This window comes from Triticum urartu, chromosome 2A (assembly GCF_056163025.1).
Source record: "Triticum urartu cultivar PI428250 chromosome 2A, HENAU_Tu73, whole genome shotgun sequence".
Taxonomy (NCBI): domain Eukaryota; kingdom Viridiplantae; phylum Streptophyta; class Magnoliopsida; order Poales; family Poaceae; genus Triticum; species Triticum urartu.
The window spans coordinates 296,278,368-296,297,861 of NC_141874.1; positions in this window are offsets into that span (position 1 = coordinate 296,278,368).

Genomic DNA, 19,494 nt, shown 5'->3' on the forward strand with positions numbered 1-19,494 from the left:
ACAAATCCTACATCCAGCTGATTTCCATCCTTCAACACATAACCAAGAAACCTTCAGAAATCGTTTACCTCAACCCTCGAAAAGCATCCGTTATATGAGTTATGGCAATACTCCCGAACTCCCGCCCCAGTACTGGGTGGCGTCGAGGTTATCTCACCAACAACTACATAAAAGAGATTTTTGATGTCGGCGAAACTAAACTCAAGTATTCCAGAACTGTAACGATAAAACTGTGACGACAACACCTCGGAGCTCAACTCCCCGGGACACTGCCACAATGTAGCGACCAGACCTCAAACAGTCTGATCTCTGTGCTCCGGTGTCATCCCTGGATCAGTAATGCTGACACCACACAGTACTCGGAGGATTTATAGCAGAGTAGCAATCACACACTTATTACATCGAGTGTCTCAAAAGAGAGCTTATTACAATAAATATGGCTTAAGGCCATCTAGTGACGATAACAGCGGAAAGCTTGGAAGATAAGTGAGTCCATCAACTCCAACGACATCACTGAGTATAGAACCACGACCTAAAACTCCTTAATCGTCGTCCGAAAAGTCTGCAACATTAACGTTGCAGCCCGAAAACGGGTCAGCACATGGAATATGCTGGCAAGGTAACACATAGAGAGTAATGGAATGCAACAACTATACTATATGCATATTTGGCTGGTGGAAAGCTCTATGGTTACTGTTTTTGCGTAAAGCCAATTTTTCCCTACTTCAAAGGAATAACATTAATTACTATCATGGTGGTTGTGAAACATTGAGAATGGTTGACAGCATTCTCAATCCCAATTAAGTAACATCATTAAAACCCATCAAAATTAATTTAGAGTAACATGTTGAGATTCACATGAAAATCCAAGTACTAGATACTCAAGATGTCCATAACCGGGGACACGGCTAACCATGATTAGTTTGTTACACTCTGCAGAGGTTTGCGCACTTTTCCCCACAAGACTCGATCGCCTCCGTTTGGTTTCTCGCACTACATGGTGTTTGAGAAACAGATGACCGAGACACAGTCTTTCAGAAGCGCTAGCACCTTACGACGGGTAGACCGGTACACCTACTTTCCCCTACATCTGCTAGTCTACCACTTTAAGAGTTCGCACAACTTAGTCAACTATGCCAGAGCCCATAATGGCTTGTGGCTGCACACGGAAGTTTCTAGTATGAATAATCTCATGATCCCTTTGGGCCTGGGTGGCGGTCCAAAAGAAAACAGGCAAGTCCTGGTAACCCCAGGTGCCTCAATCCACCCAGATGTGTGTTAGGTTGCCACCTTAGATAAACCATTAATTAACAATCTCACATCTGTCATGGATTTCACTCACCCAATCCACGTCTACTAGCATAGCATGTCATAATAAGCAAACGTAGAAGTAACTCCCAAAGGTTTGATAATAAACAGGTAATAGGTACTACCTCATCTACTTCCCATCCCACAATTTAATTAGATCCTAAACATGCAATGTGTGAGGATTGATCTAATGCAATAAAACTAGGTTGTAGAAAAGGTATGATCAAAGTGTTACTTGCCTTGCTGATAATCCGCGTAACCTAGAGATTCAACATAACACGAGGCGCACTCCGGGTATTCTATCGCAGACAAACAACAAGCATACAATAAGTACTCATCTAATGCACATGTAAAACTCAAATAGAAGATCTAACCAGAAAGTTCAACTTAAGAACCCTGGTTGGCAAAAAGAATCAAATCGAACGAAGCGAAAGAAATCCAACGGCGAAAAAAAACAACTTCATTCTAGTAATCTGGATCTAGGGCAAATTTTACAGTAGCAAAAACATGTTTAAGTTGATTATTCGGAAAGAGGGTTTCGAGGCGAAACTCTAGGCGCTTGAATCGCCTGATTCCGATAAACGAGCGAAAAGTTATACTAAAACGAAAATCGGATCAGAAATCGCGATCAGAAAATAACCGCGGAAAATCCGACGAAAAAGGAAAAACGACGAACAGAATTATTTAAAAAAAAAACAGCACGGAAAACGAGGCGGCGGTGAATCTCGAAAGGCGCGCGGCTCCGGCGGCGGCGGGCGGCGGCGGCGGGGGGGGGGGGGGGGCTGGGGCTAGGGTTAGGGTTTGCTGGCGGCGGCTGTTGGGTTATTTGGGCCCCGGGGTGGCGGCTTATATAGCCTAGGCCGGCGGAGTCCAGGCCGAATACGGCCCATAGTCGGTTCGCGTTTTTTTTAAAAAAATTCCGCTCGGAAGAAAAATAAAAAGAAATACTAAACGGACTCCAAAAATCACGAAATAAATTTTGCCGGGTTTCTAAAATCAAGCCCGATAAAGTGAACATTTATCTGGTCCCAAACTACAACTTTGGAAAACGCGCATTTTTTCCTAAATTCAAATAAAAATACCGAAAAACTCCGAAATAAAACTTATTTGATTTTTTTATGAAATCCTCAATATTTCTATATTTTGGGAAAGTCATTTTATTCCCTCTCTCATATTTTTGTAATAGAAATAATTGATGATAAAATAAATAAAATCAAATGATCCTGTTTACATAATTTGAGAAAACTCAAATATGTAAATAATGAAATCCCCAACTCTCTCCGTGGGTCCTTGAGTTGCTTAGGATTTTCTAGGATCAAAACCAAAAGCAAAATAAAATATGATATGCATGATGACCTAATGTATAACATTCCAAATTGAAAATTTGGGATGTTACAAACCTACCCCCCTTAAGATGAATCTCGCCCTCGAGATTCGGGTTGGCTAGAAAATAGGTGAGGGTGGTCTTTGAGCAAATCTTCCTCTCGCTCCCAGGTGGCTTCATCCTCCGTGTGGTGGCTCCCCTGAACTTTGCAAAACTTGATAACCTTGCTACGAGTAACTCGACTGGCAAACTCGAGGATCTTGACTAGTTTCTCCTCATAGGTCAAATTGTTATCCAACTGGATTGCTTCCAATGGCACTGCGTCTCTCAAAGGTATGTCAGCCATCTCCGTGTGACACTTCTTCAACTGAGAAACGTGAAACACATCATGCACTCCGGCAAATCCTTCTGGCAATTCCAACTTGTAAGCCACTGCTCCCATACGCTCCAAAACTCGATATGGTCCTACAAATCGTGGTGCTAACTTCCCCTTAACTCCAAAACGCTTAATCCCTCGAAGTGGGGATACTCGAAGATAAGCTCTATCTCCGACTTCGTAAATTGTCTCCTTGCGTTTAGAATCTGCGTAGCTCTTCTGCCTGGACTGGGCTACCTTGAGCCTATCGTGAATCAACTTCACCTTCTGTTCAGACTCTTTAATCAGATCTGGTCCAAACAACTGGCAGTCTCCAACTTCGTCCCATGACAACGGTGTCCTGCACCTCCTTCCGTACAAAGCTTCGAAAGGTGCCATCTTCAAACTGGTCTGATAGCTATTATTGTAAGAGAACTCTGCATATGGCAAATTATCGTCCCAACTAGATCCATAATCTAGCGCACAAGCTCTCAGCATATCCTCCAAAATCTGATTGACTCTCTCGGTCTGTCCATCTGTCTGCGGGTGAAAAGCTGTACTAAATTCTAGCCTAGTACCCAAAGTCTCATGCAACTGCTTCCAGAACTTTGAGGTAAACTGGGTTCCTCTATCTGATACAATACTCCTCGGAACTCCATGCAAACATACGATCCTAGTCATGTATATCTTTGCCAACTTAGCACTGGTGTAAGTGGTCTTTACTGGGATGAAATGAGCTACTTTCGTCAATCGATCAACTACAACCCAAATCAAGTCGTAGCCTGAATGAGTCTTGGGCAATCCCATGATAAAATCCATGCCTAGCTTATCCCACTTCCATTCAGGTATCGACAATGGTTGCAATAATCCTGCTGGCTTCTGATGCTCTGCCTTTACTCTCTGACATACATCACAAACTGCTACATACTCCGCAATATCCTTCTTCATTCCGGTCCACCAGAAAATATCCTTCAAATCCAAATACATCTTGGTATTTACTGGGTGAATCGAATACGGTGAGTCATGTGCCTCTTGCAGAATCAACTTCCTGATCTCCGGGTCATTGGGCACATAAACACGGTCTTCAAACCATAGGGTGTCGTGCTCATCCTCACGAAATCCTTTAGCTTTTCCTTTGCTCAGTTTCTCCTTTATAGCGGCAATCTCTTTGTCAGTTTTCTGAGCTTCTCTGATTCTATCCATCAAAGTTGACTGAATCTCTAGTGCTGCTACATAGCCTCTCGGAACTATTTCCAAACATAGTTCACAAAAATTATCTGCTAACTCCTTGGGTATTTCTCCCGTCATTAACGTATTGACATGGCTCTTGCGGCTTAATGCATCAGCTACTACATTAGCTTTTCCGGGATGATAATGCAACTTCATATCATAATCCTTGATGAGTTCCAACTATCTCCTTTGTCTGAGGTTCAACTTCTTCTGCGTGAAAATGTACTTCAAACTCTTATGATCCGTGTACACCTCACAATGATTTCTGATGAGGAAATGTCTCCATGTCTTCAATGCATGCACTACGGCTGCTAACTCCAAATCATGCGTGGCATAATTCAATTCGTGGGGCTTCAGTTGTCGTGAAGCGTACAAAACAACTCTTCCTTCCTGCATAAGCACTGCTCCAAGTCCTCGACGTGAAGCGTCGCAATACACCTCATAATCCTTGGTTTGATCTGGCAAAATCAATACTGGTGAGGTAACCAAACGTTTCTTCAGCTCCTGGAAACTAGTCTCACACTCCTCAGTCCATTTGAAATTAGTATCCTTCTTCAGCAACTCTGTCATAGGCTTTGCAATCTTTGAGAAATTCTCAATAAATCTCCGGTAGTATCCTGCGAGTCCAAGAAAACTCCGGATCTCTCCAACTGTTGTTGGTGCTTCCCACTTGGTCACGGTTTCAACTTTAGCGGGATCTACTGCTATACCTTCTCTAGATATAACTTGTCCGAGGAATCCTACTTCCTTTAACTAAAACTCACATTTGCTGAATTTGGCATATAGTTGGTGTTCTCTGAGCTTTCCAAGTACCAAACGCAAATGCTCCTTATGCTCCTCTTCATTCTTCGAATATACCAGGATATCATCAATTAACACTACGACAAACTTATCCAAAAACTCCATGAACACTTTGTTCATCATGTTCATAAAATAGGCAGGCGCGTTAGTCAGACCAAATGACATAACGGTATACTCATACAGTCCATATCTTGTGGTGAATGTTGTCTTAGGTATATCCTGTTCTCGAATCTTCAACTGGTGGTATCCTGATCGCAAATCGATCTTGGAAAACACTTTAGCTCCTTGCAATCGATCAAACAGATCGTTGATCATTGGTAGTGGGTACTTGTTCTTGATCGTTACTTCATTCAATCCTCGATAATCAACAACCATCCTTAACGATCCATCCTTATTCTCCACTAGAAGTACTGGTGATCCCCAAGGCGAAGAACTTGGGCGAATATATCCCTTATCCAGTAACTCCTTAATCTGCTTCTTAATTTCCACCAAATCTTTTGCTGGCATCCTATATGGTCTCTTCAATATTGGCCCAGTGCCTGGCAAAAGCTCAATCAAAAACTCAATATCTCTATCCGGTGGCATGCCTGGAAACTCTTCGAGAAATACATCAGGAAAATCCTTTACCACTGGTACTTCCTGCTGCACAACTCCTGATAAAGAATTTACTTGTGTCCTGTTTGGCGCATGTTGGGATACATACTTGATCCTTCTTCCCTCTGGCGTTGTGAGCAAAATTGTCTTACTGGCGCAATCGATGTTTCCTCCATACATCGACAGCCAATCCATACCAAGAATCACATCCAGACCTTGGGATTCCAAAATAATTAAATCCGTTGGGAAAACATGCCTTCCTATACTTAATGGCACTTGAAAACATCCTTGACTGGCCATGTACTCCGCTCCTGGTGAGCTTACTATTACTGCATCGGGCTGAGCTTCAACCTCCTCCACATTAACGTGGTTCACCTGTCCCCTATTGAAAGGGTTTGGCTTCTTCCCAGAACTTCCATTGCCATTTTGTCCTTCGGGACAGTCATTTGCATAATGTCCTGGCTTCGAACACTTATAGCAAGTGACATGGCTCAAGTCCTTCTTGGCTGGGGTTGATGGGGTGCTGCGGTTCTGTCCATTACTTCCTCCATTCCCATTACCATTCTTGGTGCCATTGTGATTGTGCGAGCTACCTACTCCATGGGTATGCTGAAAATGTCCTCCTGGTCTAGGGGTAAAACGAGGCTTCTGCTGAGCTCCTGAATTATACTTTCCTTGTCCATACTTCCTCTTGTGGTTCTCAATTTGCTGCTGCTTCCCTTCAATCATAAGAGCACGATCTACCAACTCCTGGTAGTTGTTGAAGGTGGCTACCATCAACTGCATACTCAACTCATCATTCAGTCCTTCCAGGAATTTCTCCTGCTTAGCTGCATCTGTAGAAACGTCATCTGGGGCATAACGTGCTAGCTTACTAAACTCCTCCACATACTGGCCAACTGTCCGTCCTCCTTGGCACAAGTTATGAAACTCACGCTTCTTCATGGCCATTGCTCCTGCTGAAACATGGGCAGTACGAAAAGATTGCTGAAACTGGTCCCATGTGACAGTGTCGACTGGGAAGGTGGCTGTGAAGTTCTCCCACCAAGATGCTGCAGGTCCTTCTAACTGATGTGCGGCAAACTTAACCTTCTCCACATCAGTGCATCCTGCTGTGGTCAACTCCCTAGCTATCTTGCCGAGCCAATCATCTGCTACTATCGGCTCGGTGCTACTGGAATACACCGGCGGATTTAGCCTAAGAAAACGGGCTAAGTGGTCAACAGGTGGTGGTGGTGTTGGGTTGTTGTTGTTCCCTTGGTTCTGATTCTGAACTAGCAACTGCATCAAGGTGTTCTGCTATTGGATCAACTGAGTGAGCTCCGGCGGAAAGGTAAATCCGGGGTCAAGTCTCGGAGGCATCTGAGGGTTTAGAAAAGATGAGATACAAGAATAGAGGGGGTCTAAAGGGAAAACACTACCCATATGCACATGAGGCAAAAGCACACAATTCACTTCAATCAATCAAACAAAGGCATACAATCGATCTAGCTATCGCAAAAGTGCTCGGACTACTATATTTACATGGTGGACTACTACTACTGATGAGGTGGTCTACTAGAAATATTCTATGGTTGTAGACTCCATGATATCTGCTCCTGCTTCATCAACGTAGTCATCATTGCTACTATCTTGTTCCGAGTCGGTGCCGTCAATGATGATGTAGTCTTCCGGGCTAATCACCTTGGGTTCTTCGTCTTCATCTACTGGTGTCGGGCCTCCCATAAATATGCCAATCTTCTTTGTTAGGTCGGCATTCTTATCCACCAATTCTTATCCACCAATACTTCAATTTCTTCTTCATAATCTTCTCGTGTAGCCTTGAGTTCTTCCTCTAGTTCCTTGATTCTAGTCTTAGCCTTCTTCAGATCTATCATGTCAGCGCACATCTGATTCTCCTGTCGTCGAATGTGCTGGTTTAAATCCTGAATAAAAGCTGCAATTGATCTATCTTTCCTGATGCTGATCATCTCCCAGTGTTCATCTCGGCGCCCACAAATCTGGTAGATAGTATCCTTGAGATCCTTGCGGTAGACTTCTCCAATGCGTCCCATGGAGATGTGAGCTGCCATACTCTTCCCTAGACTCCAAGTTGGTGCATCAAAAGAAAACTCTATGGGCTCAGTGACTGGCATGAACGTCCTTCCTGGAACTTGAACTTGTATCATCCAGTGCTCTTCTTCAGGTAAGGTGGCGTTGTAGGTTCCCGTGAAGCTTGGTACTCCTACGTTCAGGTATCTAGTGACTTCCTTCAAGTGGCGTCCAAAGGGTGTATCTTCATCCGGTTGTGTGAACTTGTTCCTTGCATCCGCCATCCTAAAGAGTAGAAAAGATGAGAAGTCAGAAGAGAAGAGAGTGATCTAGGTCTTTAGCTTAGTGGTCGTGTCCTACAGTCAGCGTGTGCTCTGATACCATCTCTGTAGCGACCAGACCTCAAACAGTCTGATCTCTGTGCTCCGGTGTCATCCCTGGATTAGTAATGCTGACACCACACAGTACTCGGAGGATTTATAGCAGAGTAGCAATCACACACTTATTACATCGAGTGTCTCAAAAGAGAGCTTATTACAATAAATATGGCTTAAGGCCATCTAGTGACGATAACAACGGAAAGCTTGGAAGATAAGTGATTCCATCAACTCCAACGGCATCACTGAGTATAGAACCACGACCTAAAACTCCTTAATCGTCGTCTGAAAAGTCTGCAACATTAACGTTGCAGCCCGAAAACGGGTCAGCACATGGAATATGCTGGCAAGGTAACACATAGAGAGTAATGGAATGCAACAACTATACTATATGCATATTTGGCTGGTGGAAAGCTCTATGGTTACTGTTTTTGCGTAAAGCCAATTTTTCCCTACTTCAAAGGAATAACATTAATTACTATCATGGTGGTTGTGAAACATTGTGAATGGTTGACAGCATTCTCAATCCCAATTAAGTAACATCATTAAAACCCATCAAAATTAATTTAGAGTAACATGTTGAGATTCACATGAAAATCCAAGTACTAGATACTCAAGATGTCCATAACCGGGGACACGGCTAACCATGATTAGTTTGTTACACTCTGCAGAGGTTTGCGCACTTTTCCCCACAAGACTCGATCGCCTCCGTTTGGTTTGTCGCACTACATGGTGTTTGAGAAACGGATGACAGAGACACAGTCTTTCAGAAGCGCTAGCACCTTACGATGGGTAGACCGGTACACCTACTTTCCCCTACATCTGCTAGTCTACCACTTTAAGAGTTCGCACAACTTAGTCAACTATGCCAGAGCCCATAATGGCTTGTGGCTGCACACGGAAGTTTCTAGTATGAATAATCTCATGATCCCTTTGGGCCTGGGTGGCGGTCCAAAAGAAAACAGGCAAGTCCTGGTAATCCCAGGTGCCTCAATCCACCCAGATGTGTGTTAGGTTGCCACCTTAGATAAACCATTAATTAACAATCTCACATCTGTCATGGATTTCACTCACCCAATCCACGTCTACTAGCATAGCATGGCATAATAAGCAAACGTAGAAGTAACTCCCAAAGGTTTGATAATAAACAGGTAATAGGTACTACCTCATCTACTTCCCATCCCACAATTTAATTAGATCCTAACCATGCAATGTGTGAGGATTGATCTAATGCAATAAAACTGGGTTGTAGAAAAGGTATGATCAAAGTGTTACTTGCCTTGCTGATGATCCGCGTAACCTAGAGATTCAACGTAACAGGAGCGCACTCCAGGTATTCTATCGCAGACAAACAACAAGCATACAATAAGTACTCATCTAATGCACAGGTAAAACTCAAATAGAAGATCTAACCAGAAAGTTCAACTTAAGAACCCTGGTTGGCAAAAAGAATCAAATCGAACGAAGCGAAAGAAATCCAACGGCGAAAAAAACAACTTCGTTCTATTAATCTGGATCTAGGGCAAATTTTACAGTAGCAAAAACATGTTTAAGTTGATTATTCGGAAAGAGGGTTTCGAGACGAAACTCCAAGCGCTTGAATGGCCTGATTCCGATAAACGAGCGAAAAGTTATACTAAAACGAAAATCGGATCAGAAATCGTGATCAGAAAATAACCGCAGAAAATCCGACGAAAAAGGAAAAACGACGAACAGATTTTTTTTTTTAAAAAATAACAGCACGGAAAATGAGGCGGCGGCGAACCTCAAAAGGCGCGCGGCTCCGGCGGCGGCGGCGGGCGGCGGCGGGGCTGGGGCTAGGGTTAGGGTTTGCTGGCGGCGGCTGTTGGGCTATTCGGGCCCCGGGGTGGCGGCTTATATAGCCTAGGCCGGCGGAGTCCAGGCCGAATACGGCCCATAGTCGGTTCGCGTTTTTTTTAAAAAAAATTCCGCTCGGAAGAGAAATAAAATAAATACTAAACGGACTCCAAAAATCACGAAATAAATTTTGCCGGGTTTCTAAAATCAAGCTCGATAAAGTGAACATTTATCTGGGCCCAAACTACAACTTTGGAAAACGCGCATTTTTCCTAAATTCAAATAAAAATACCGAAAAACTCCGAAATAAAACTTATTTGATTTTTTTTATGAAATCCTCAATATTTCTATATTTCGGGAAAGTCATTTTATTCCCTCTCTCATATTTTTGTAATAGAAATAATTGATGATAAAATAAATAAAATCAAATGATCCTGTTTACATAATTTGAGAAAACTCAAATATGTAAATAACGAAATCCCCAACTCTCTCCGTGGATCCTTGAGTTGCTTAGGATTTTCTAGGATCAAAACCAAAAGCAAAATAAAATATGATATGCATGATGACCTAATGTATAGTTGACCTATGATATGCATGATACATAGTTGGCTTACAATCGCCACTTCACACAATACATGAATTAAGCATTACATCATCCAGATACAAACAAGGTCCGACTACGGAATCAAAATGAAAGAAGACTACCCCAAATGCTACACAGATCCCCGATCGTCCCAACCGGGCTCCACTACTGATCAACTGGAAACGGAACAACACAAAGGACAAGATCTTCATCGAGCTCCTCCTTGAGCTTGGTTGCTTCATCTGCACGGTTCAACGGCACCTGCAAGCTGGTTTTGGAAGTATTTATGAGTCACGGGGACTCAGCAATCTCACACCCTCGCGATCCAGACTATTTAAGCCCATAGGTAAGGTAAAAGGTATGAGGTGGAGCTGCAGCAAGAGACTAGCATATATGGTGGCTAACATACGCAAATGAGAGCGAGAAGAGAAAGCAAAAGCACGGTCGAACAACTATGATCAAGAAATGATCCTAGAACAACCTACGTCAAGCATTACTCCAACACCGTGTTCACTTCCCGGACTCCGCCGAGAAGAGACCATCATGGTTACACACGCGGTTGATGTATTTTATTTAAGATTAACTTCAGGTTTTCTACAACCGGACATTAACAAATTCCCATCTGCCCATAACCACGGGCACGGCTTTCGAAAGTTCAATCCCTGCAGGGGTGTCCCAACTTAGCCCATCAGAAGCTCTCACAATCAACGAAGGATATTCCTTCTAGCGGGAAGCCCTGATCATGATCGGAATCCCGGTTACAAGACATCCTCGACAATGGTAAAACAAGTCCAGCAACACCGCCCGAATGTGCTGACAAATCCCGATAGGAGCTGCACATATCTCGTTCTCAGGGCACACTCACATAGGTCAAGCTACGAGTAAAACCAACCCTCGAGTTTCCCCGAGGCGGCCCAGCAAGCTGCCTGGTTCGTACCAACACTTAGAGAAGCACTGGCCCGGGGGGGGGGGGGCGGCTTAAAATAAAGATGACCCTCGAGGGAGTGACTCTCAAGGGAAAAGTAGGTGGTGGTGAGGCAAATGGTAAAACCAAAGTTGGGCATTGCTGGAGGAGTTTTATTCAAGGCGAACTGTCAAGGGGTTCCCATTATAACCCAACCGCGTAAGGAACGCAAAATCCAGGAACATAACACCGATATGACGGAAACTAGGGCGGCAAGAGTGGAACAAAACACCAGGCATAAGGCCGAGCCTTCCATCCTTTACCAATTATATAGATGCGTTAATTAAATAAGAGATATTGTGATATCCCCACATATAAACATGTTCCAACAAGGAACAACATATCCATGTTCCACCAAGGAACAAACTCCAATCTTCACCTACAACTAACAATGCTATAAGAGGGGTTGAGCAAAGCGGTGACATAGCCAAACAATGGTTTGCTAGGACAAGGTGGGTTAGAGGCTTGGTTTAACAATATGGGAGGCATGATAAGCAAGTGGTCAGTATCGCACCATAGGCATAGCAAAAGAGCAAGCAAAGATACAAGTGATTTCGAGGGTATGGCCATCTTGCCTGAAATCCCGCAAGGAAGAAGAACGAGTCCATGAAGAAGACAAACGGATGTAGTCGAACGGGTCCTCACAAACACGACGTTACCGGATTACCGAGAAGAAGTACACCGGAAAGAAAGCAAACAACATAGTAAACAACCACTACAACAACATGGCATGATGCACAACAAGTATGATGCATGTCCGGTTTAATGAAGCATGGCATGGCAAAGTGCACAAACAATCCTACAAATTAAGTGGAGCTCATTATGCAACGGAGTTGCATATTGAAGAAAACACCACATGACTTATTTAGTTCTCTCTCGTTTATGTAACCAACAATATTAAATGTTGTTAAACATGGCAGGAGGGTGAAGCAAAGAAAGCTACCTATCTAGTCAAGTTTAAATGAGGCCGGAAACAACAAACAACAATTTCGGAAAATCCTCATGTGCATTTATTAGGTTTCATACTGTTCTGCCCTAAACCATATTTTAGAGTTTTTAAACATGCAAGATGAGTGCACCATGTTAAACTAGGCATTTTTCTAGCCCATTTACATATAAAGTTATTTAGTTATGAAATAAATCATTTTAACATGACATTTATGCAAAATTAAACAAACAACAAGTTTAAACATGTTAAACATGGATGAAAGTGGCATATTATTAAATTAGACGAAATTCTAGTCATGTTTCATATATAAATCATTTTAATCTGATGCACCATTTATGAGTTATTAAATGCATGTTGCTTGGGGGGTTTTCTGCAAAACAGCAAACTCTTGGAAAAAATAGCTAAAATGTAGAACTAAAAAAACGTGACACAGGCTGCAACTATTGGCCCAACCGCACAGAGGTCTGAAGGGGGGGTCTCACCATGGGCTTCGGCCCAGTCAGTGCAGCGGGCCGGCCTGCGCTGGCGGAACTGGACCGCGAGGACGCAGCCCACGCGGACGCGGTCAACGGTGACGGGCGAGCTCCTCCCGTTCGAAGCAGAGGCGGGAACAGGCACGGCGGCGGTGGTGGTCCGGCGAGGACACCGGTGGCCGGGGACAGGGCCTAGCCGGCGGGATCCGGCCGAAACGGGCAAGGCGGCGGAGACACGGATCCGGGCGGTCGATATGGGACAGCTTTTCGGATGCGTGCGCGAGGCGGTTTGATGCACTGAGCAGAGAGGGTCTCGGACCGTGCGACCGCATCGGACAACTCCGGAAGCGAAGAGGGGAAGGAGGATGGACTAGGTGGGCTTTGGCGAGACTGCGAGGGGGAGAAGAGAGAGAGGGCCCGTCATCTGTTTCCGGGGACCGAAAACGTCCGACGTTAGACCGGTTATACTGACGCTATAGTTATCCGTTGGGGCGTCAAACGATCTCCGAATGCGATGAAACTTGACAGGCGGTCTATCTACACTATAATAAGACCACACGTCAACTCTCATCCCATTCCAAGAACACTTTCCGGCCACTTATAAAATACTATTTCGGACATTCCGCGGGCGCGTGCAAGTGTGGTTGGGCTCAGAACGGACAACGGAGAGAACTCGGAGAACCCAGACGAATGGAAGTTTTAAAGCATGATGATGCAATGCACATGATGACATGACAAGATGTGCCACGCAAGCAAATGACATGGCAACGTCGGCGAATAACTGGAAGACACCTGGCGCATCGGACTCGGGGCGTCACAAAGGTTTACATGAACAGGGACAATGTCGGCAGCTGGAATTGTGGGTGGAAAAGGAGAAAATATTCGAGACCTATTCTGCACCACTGCAAAAGGCCTGAAACTTCACAGAGCATGTTTTTGGAATAAATAAAAAATATTGGGTGAAGAAAGTACCAGAGGGGGCTCACCAGCCAGCCACACGGGTGGAGGGCGCGCCCTACCCCCCTAGCGCCCCCCGACCTTGTGGGCCCTGGCAGGCCTCCGGTGCCCATCTTTGGCTATATGGTGTCTTTTACCCTGGAAAAAATCAAGAATAATCTTTCGGGACGAAGCACCACCGTCTCGAGGCGGAACCTGGGCATAACCAATCTAGGGCTATGACGGAGCTGTTCTGCCAGGGAAACATCCCTCCGGGAGGGGAAAATCTTCGCCATCGATCCTCTCATCGAGAGGGGGTCAATATCCATAAACATCTTCACCCGCACCATCTCCTCTTAGACCCTAGTTAATCTCTTGTATCTGATCTTGGTTCCAAAACCTCATATTGGTACCTGTGAGTTGCTAGTAGTGTTGATTACTCCTTGTAGTTGATGCTAGTTGGTTTATTCGGTGGAAGATTATATTTTCAAATCCTTAATGATAATTAATACTCCTCTGAACTTGATTATGAATATGCTTTGTGAGTAGTTACATTTGTTCCTGACGACATGGGAGAAGTCTTGCTATAAGTAATCATGTAAATTTGGTATTCGTTTGATATTTTGATGAGATGTATGTTGTCTCTCCTCTAGTGGTGCTATGTGAACGTTGACTACATGACACTTCACTATTATTTGGGCCTAGGGGAAGGCATTGGGAGGTAATAAGTAGATGATGGGTTGCTAGAGTGATAGAAGCTTAAGCCCTAGTTTATGTGTTACTTCGTAAGGGGCTGATTTGGATCCACATGTTTCATGCTATGGTTAGGTTTGCCTTAATACTTCTTTCATAGTTGCGGATGCTTGCGAGAGGGGTTAATCATAAGTGGGAGGCTTGTCCAAGGAAGGGCAGCACCCAAGCACCGGTCCACCCACTTATCAAATTATCAATGTAACGAACGTGAATCATATGAGCATGATGAAAACTAACTTGACAACAATTCCCATGTGTCCTCGGGAGTGCTTTGCTTTATATAAGAGTTTGTCCAGGCTTGTCCTTCGTTACAAAAACGATTGGTCCACCTTGCTGCACTTTTTTTACATTTATTACTTGTTACCCGTTACAATTTACCCTGTCACAAAACTATCTGTTATCGATAATTTCAGTGCTTGCAGAGAATACCTTGCTGAAAACCGCTTGTCATTTCCTTTTGCTCCTTGTTGGGTTCGATACTCTTACTTATCGAAAGGACTATGATAGATCCCCTATACTTGTGGGTCATTAGTCCTCAATGACCATACCATTGTACACATCTTGTGATGTCTTCTTGCAGCACCAGCAACACACATAAATTGTCCGGAGAGTCATGAAGGTGCTGTTGAAGCTACTCAACCCATTGATTGCCTGAAGACGAAGGTACTCGCGTGCAGTACAACCACGAAGCAGGCGCTCCATGTCACTGTTCGGGAGGCAGACGGCGACGAGCTCGAGGCGCGTCCTTAGGGGGGATGGTAGTTCCTGAACTTGGCGACGCGCAGCATGGGCGCGAGGCGAAGCGCGGACGTTGGCAGCGAGCACATATGCCCATCATCAAAAGTGAGCTCATCAACCTGATCTAGGGCAGGGGATCAGAACCAGTCGTCAAGCTTGGCTCGGTCCCTGCCGTTGAAACGGAACTTGCCCATGCTAAGGCCTTTGGTTGGGCCAAGGTGACTATCGACGATCTAGGAGAACATATCCAAGCTTTTGCGATAGCCATGGTAGAGCTCGTGGGTGTCGATGAGGTCGAGAGGGGTGGAGTTCCATACGGGGCACCGCTGCCAGGAAAGGACGGTTGTCCGTGCCCCATATTTGATTGGGAGGAGGGAGATGATGACTATCAACATATCATTGGGGAGGCCGCTGATGAAGTCTTGGCCTGCTGGAGTTGCTTGCGGTTCTTGCTCAACTCGCTTCTGCTTGTTGTCGCGGAAGGTTTTTGTGATGTGGGAATGGCGAGGGTTTTATTTTTTCTTTTTTGAATTGGGTGGTGAGGGTTTTCTGTCCCACAAAGAGTTTCGGATGCAACGGTTTGCTAGAGCCAACCGTGTGTGATTGATGTAACAGGGAAAAAAGTCATAGCACATGGTTCCAATTTTGGGAACCGTGTGTGATTGGCATACTACCTTCGTCCTATTTTATTGGTCCCTTTGTAATTTGTGCCAAATTTTGACCAAAGATTTAACTAACAAATGTTTATGCATGTCACCAAAAATTATATCATTGAACACTATGTTCAAATACGCATCCAACGATATAAACTTCTGCTAACCTGCAGTAACAATTTTTCAGTTAAATCTTTGGTCAAAATTTAACATAAATTACAAAGGGGGCCAATAAACCAGGACAGAAGTACATTCCATCAACCGAATTGATTGCATCCGTGTCCCACATTTAGACATAAGTAAACATAGATTAAACATACTCAGACATAGATAATAAGCGTACACAAGCATAGTTCGACCATAAGTACATAGTTCAACCATCATTAAGCATACTCAAGCATACATAGTTCAATCCCACATCTCATCTCATCTTCCAGCACAATCCTAAATCTTCTCCAGGTACTCGGTGTACGCACTACTAGGAAAAGGGCTATAGATGATATGGCCACTAATGGCGCACCAGACATGTGGTGTGCCATACTAATGGCGCACCATGTGTTGGTGCACCATTAGTGTCCAAATACTAATGGCGCACCACATCCACGGTGCACCATTAGTAACAATTTTTTTTTCAAAACTAGTAATGGCCCACTAGTGGATAGTGCGCCATTACTAGTGAAAATAGTAATGGCGCACCATGTCCACGGTGCGCCACTAGTAAATTTTTTTCAAATTTATTTTCAAATTTTTTATTTATTTTTTCAAAACTAGTAATGGCACACCAGTGGACAGTGCGCCATTACTAGTTAAAACTAGTAATGGCGCACTGTCCACTGGTGCGCCATTACTAAGTTTTTTTCAATTTTTTTCAGAATTTGTTTTTTTTTCAAAGCTAGTAATGGCGCACCATGGGTGTGGTGCCATTACTAATGGCACCACACCCACGGTGCGCCATTACTAGCTTTGACCAAAAATTCCACCGAATGCACCCCCCCTCGTGGACTGCCTTTTCAGTTTAAAAAAATAAAAGAAAATGATGGAAATGTCAAAAAAATAAAAGAAAATAAGTTTCCCATGTGATATGTGGTCTACTTGTTGGGAAAATTTACAAATATGAATTTTGACTTTATTTGCAAAATCTCTCTGGAATTTGTAAAATGGGCATAACTTTTGCATGCAAACTCGGATTAAAAAGTTTTATATATGAAAAATCATCTACTCGAAAAAGTTACATCCAAATTTAACCAGGGGAACCCCGTTAAACATGTTCGAAATCCTCAAAAACCTAACAGAAAAAAAGTTACGGGGCTTTTAAGATCCGGAGGCAAAAAAATCAAGAAATTTCAAACTTGCTAGTGGTGCACCGTATGCTAGGTGCGCCACTAGTAACAGAAAAAAAAATTAGTTTGATTTTTTTCGGGATTTTTTTTCAAAATATGATACGCAATATGAACGGAAGTTTGAAATATTTTTTCAAAATTTCATCACACTCATGAACATGAACAAAGTCCTAAACATCAACAAGGTTTAATAGGATTGATATGCTAGATATATCAACAAGTGCTTGTGAAGTGAGCTGGTGCTGGGGTTGGATAGAACTCTGAAGTTAAGCGTGCTTGGGATGGAGTAGTGTGAGGATGGGTGACCTTTCGGGAAGTTTGACCACGGAGTGCGATTTGACCTGAGATTAAGCATATTGACCCGAGATTAAGCCATAGTGACCCCTGACTAAGAAAAAAAAAATGAATTTTTTTTGAAAAAATATTATTACTAATGGCGCACTTCTATGTGGTGCGCCATTACTAAATCAAATAGTAATGACGCACCTCTAGGCATACTAATGGCGCATACAGGTGCGCCATTAGAATTTAATTCTAATGGCGTGATGCTACTGGCGCACCAGTAGTGCGCCATTAGTAGGCAAAACTGGTGCGCCACTAGCATGCCTTTTGACCCCTGATTAAGAAAAAAAATAAAAAAATTGAAAAAAAAATTGAATTTTTTTTGAAAAAATATTATTACTAATGGCGCACTTCTATGTGGTGCGCCATTACTAAATCAAATAGTAATGACGCACCTCTAGGCATACTAATGGTGCATACAGGTGCGCCATTAGTATCTGGTATACTAATGGCGCACCAGTGGTGCGCCATTAGAATTTAATTCTAATGGCGTGATGCTACTGGCGCACCAGTAGTGCGCCATTAGTAGGCAAAACTGGTGCGCCACTAGCATGCCTTTTGACCCCTGATTAAGAAAAAAATAAAAAAATTGAAAAAAAATTGATTTTTTTTGAAAAAATATTATTACTAATGGCGCACTTCTATGTGGTGCGCCATTACTAACTGATTTAGTAATGGCGCACCTCTAGGCATACTAATGGCGCACTACAGGTGCACCATTAGTATCTGGTATACTAATGGCACACCAGTGGTGCGCCATTAGAATTTAATTCTAATGGCGTGATGCTAGTGGCGCACCAGTAGTGCGCCATTAGTAGGCAAAACTGGTGCGCCACTAGCATGCCTTTTCCTAGTAGTGACGCGGCGTGCGCCACCCTGCGAGAATACTTTTGCTTAACAGAGACAATGGCTCGTCCTCTTGCATGAGCCAGAACACTTTGATACGTGTGATGAAGCTTTTGGTTGCAAAATACCAGTAGTGCGCCATTAGTAGGCAAAACTGGTGCGCCACTAGCATGCCTTTTCCCAGTAGTGACGCAGCGTGCGCCACCCTGCGAGAATACTTCTGCTTAACAGAGACAATGGCTCGTCCTCTTGCATGAGCCAGAACACTTTGATACGCGTGATGAAGCTTTTGGTTGCAAAATGGGCATCGAAAGTCGATGTCCTAGAACCTAATACACCTGTTATGCATTCCCGCATAAAGCTCCCTGAGGATTTGCCTGGTGTACCTCCTCTGGCCATCTTCATCCTTGTTGTCGACATCGTCAGACAACACCTACACATATAGTAAAAAAATGTGGCGCCAAATTAATGTTGACAAACTAATCTCTAGTTAACATTTGGCAGTTAGCAAAATTTGGCATCAAATCAATGTTTACATGTCGTAAAGTAGGATTTGGAATTTATGGCTATTTTTTAGATATATCCAGAGATTATGGTTCGATTTTTAAGCACAATCGTCTATGTAGAGACCAATCTTGAAGAAAATAATGGCACAAACATATATGTAGGTCATTCAAAATCAATTGTCAAGACCTGGCTAGGAATTATTAGCATGAACACAAACCCTAGTCGGATTATTAGCAGAAATCATCTACATAGATGAAACAACTAATCACTTATCACTTGTACCATTCAAACAATCAATACACTACACGGATCTAGCGATACTTACTCAGATTTCTTGGAATGGGAGAACATAACCATATGATTTCTATTCCAAAAAGGGGGAGGCAGGACGCAGGAGTAACCAGAGAAACCCTAGGATGTATTTGACACATAAATGGGTATATATGACTAACCGGTTCTCCACCGTCATCGGAGTCGTCGTCGCCCGAGTCGTCATCGGAGTCGGTATGGACCTCCAGCTTCGGTTGTGGAAGCACGACGCCGTCGATGACATCAGGGTGCAGAGATACCTC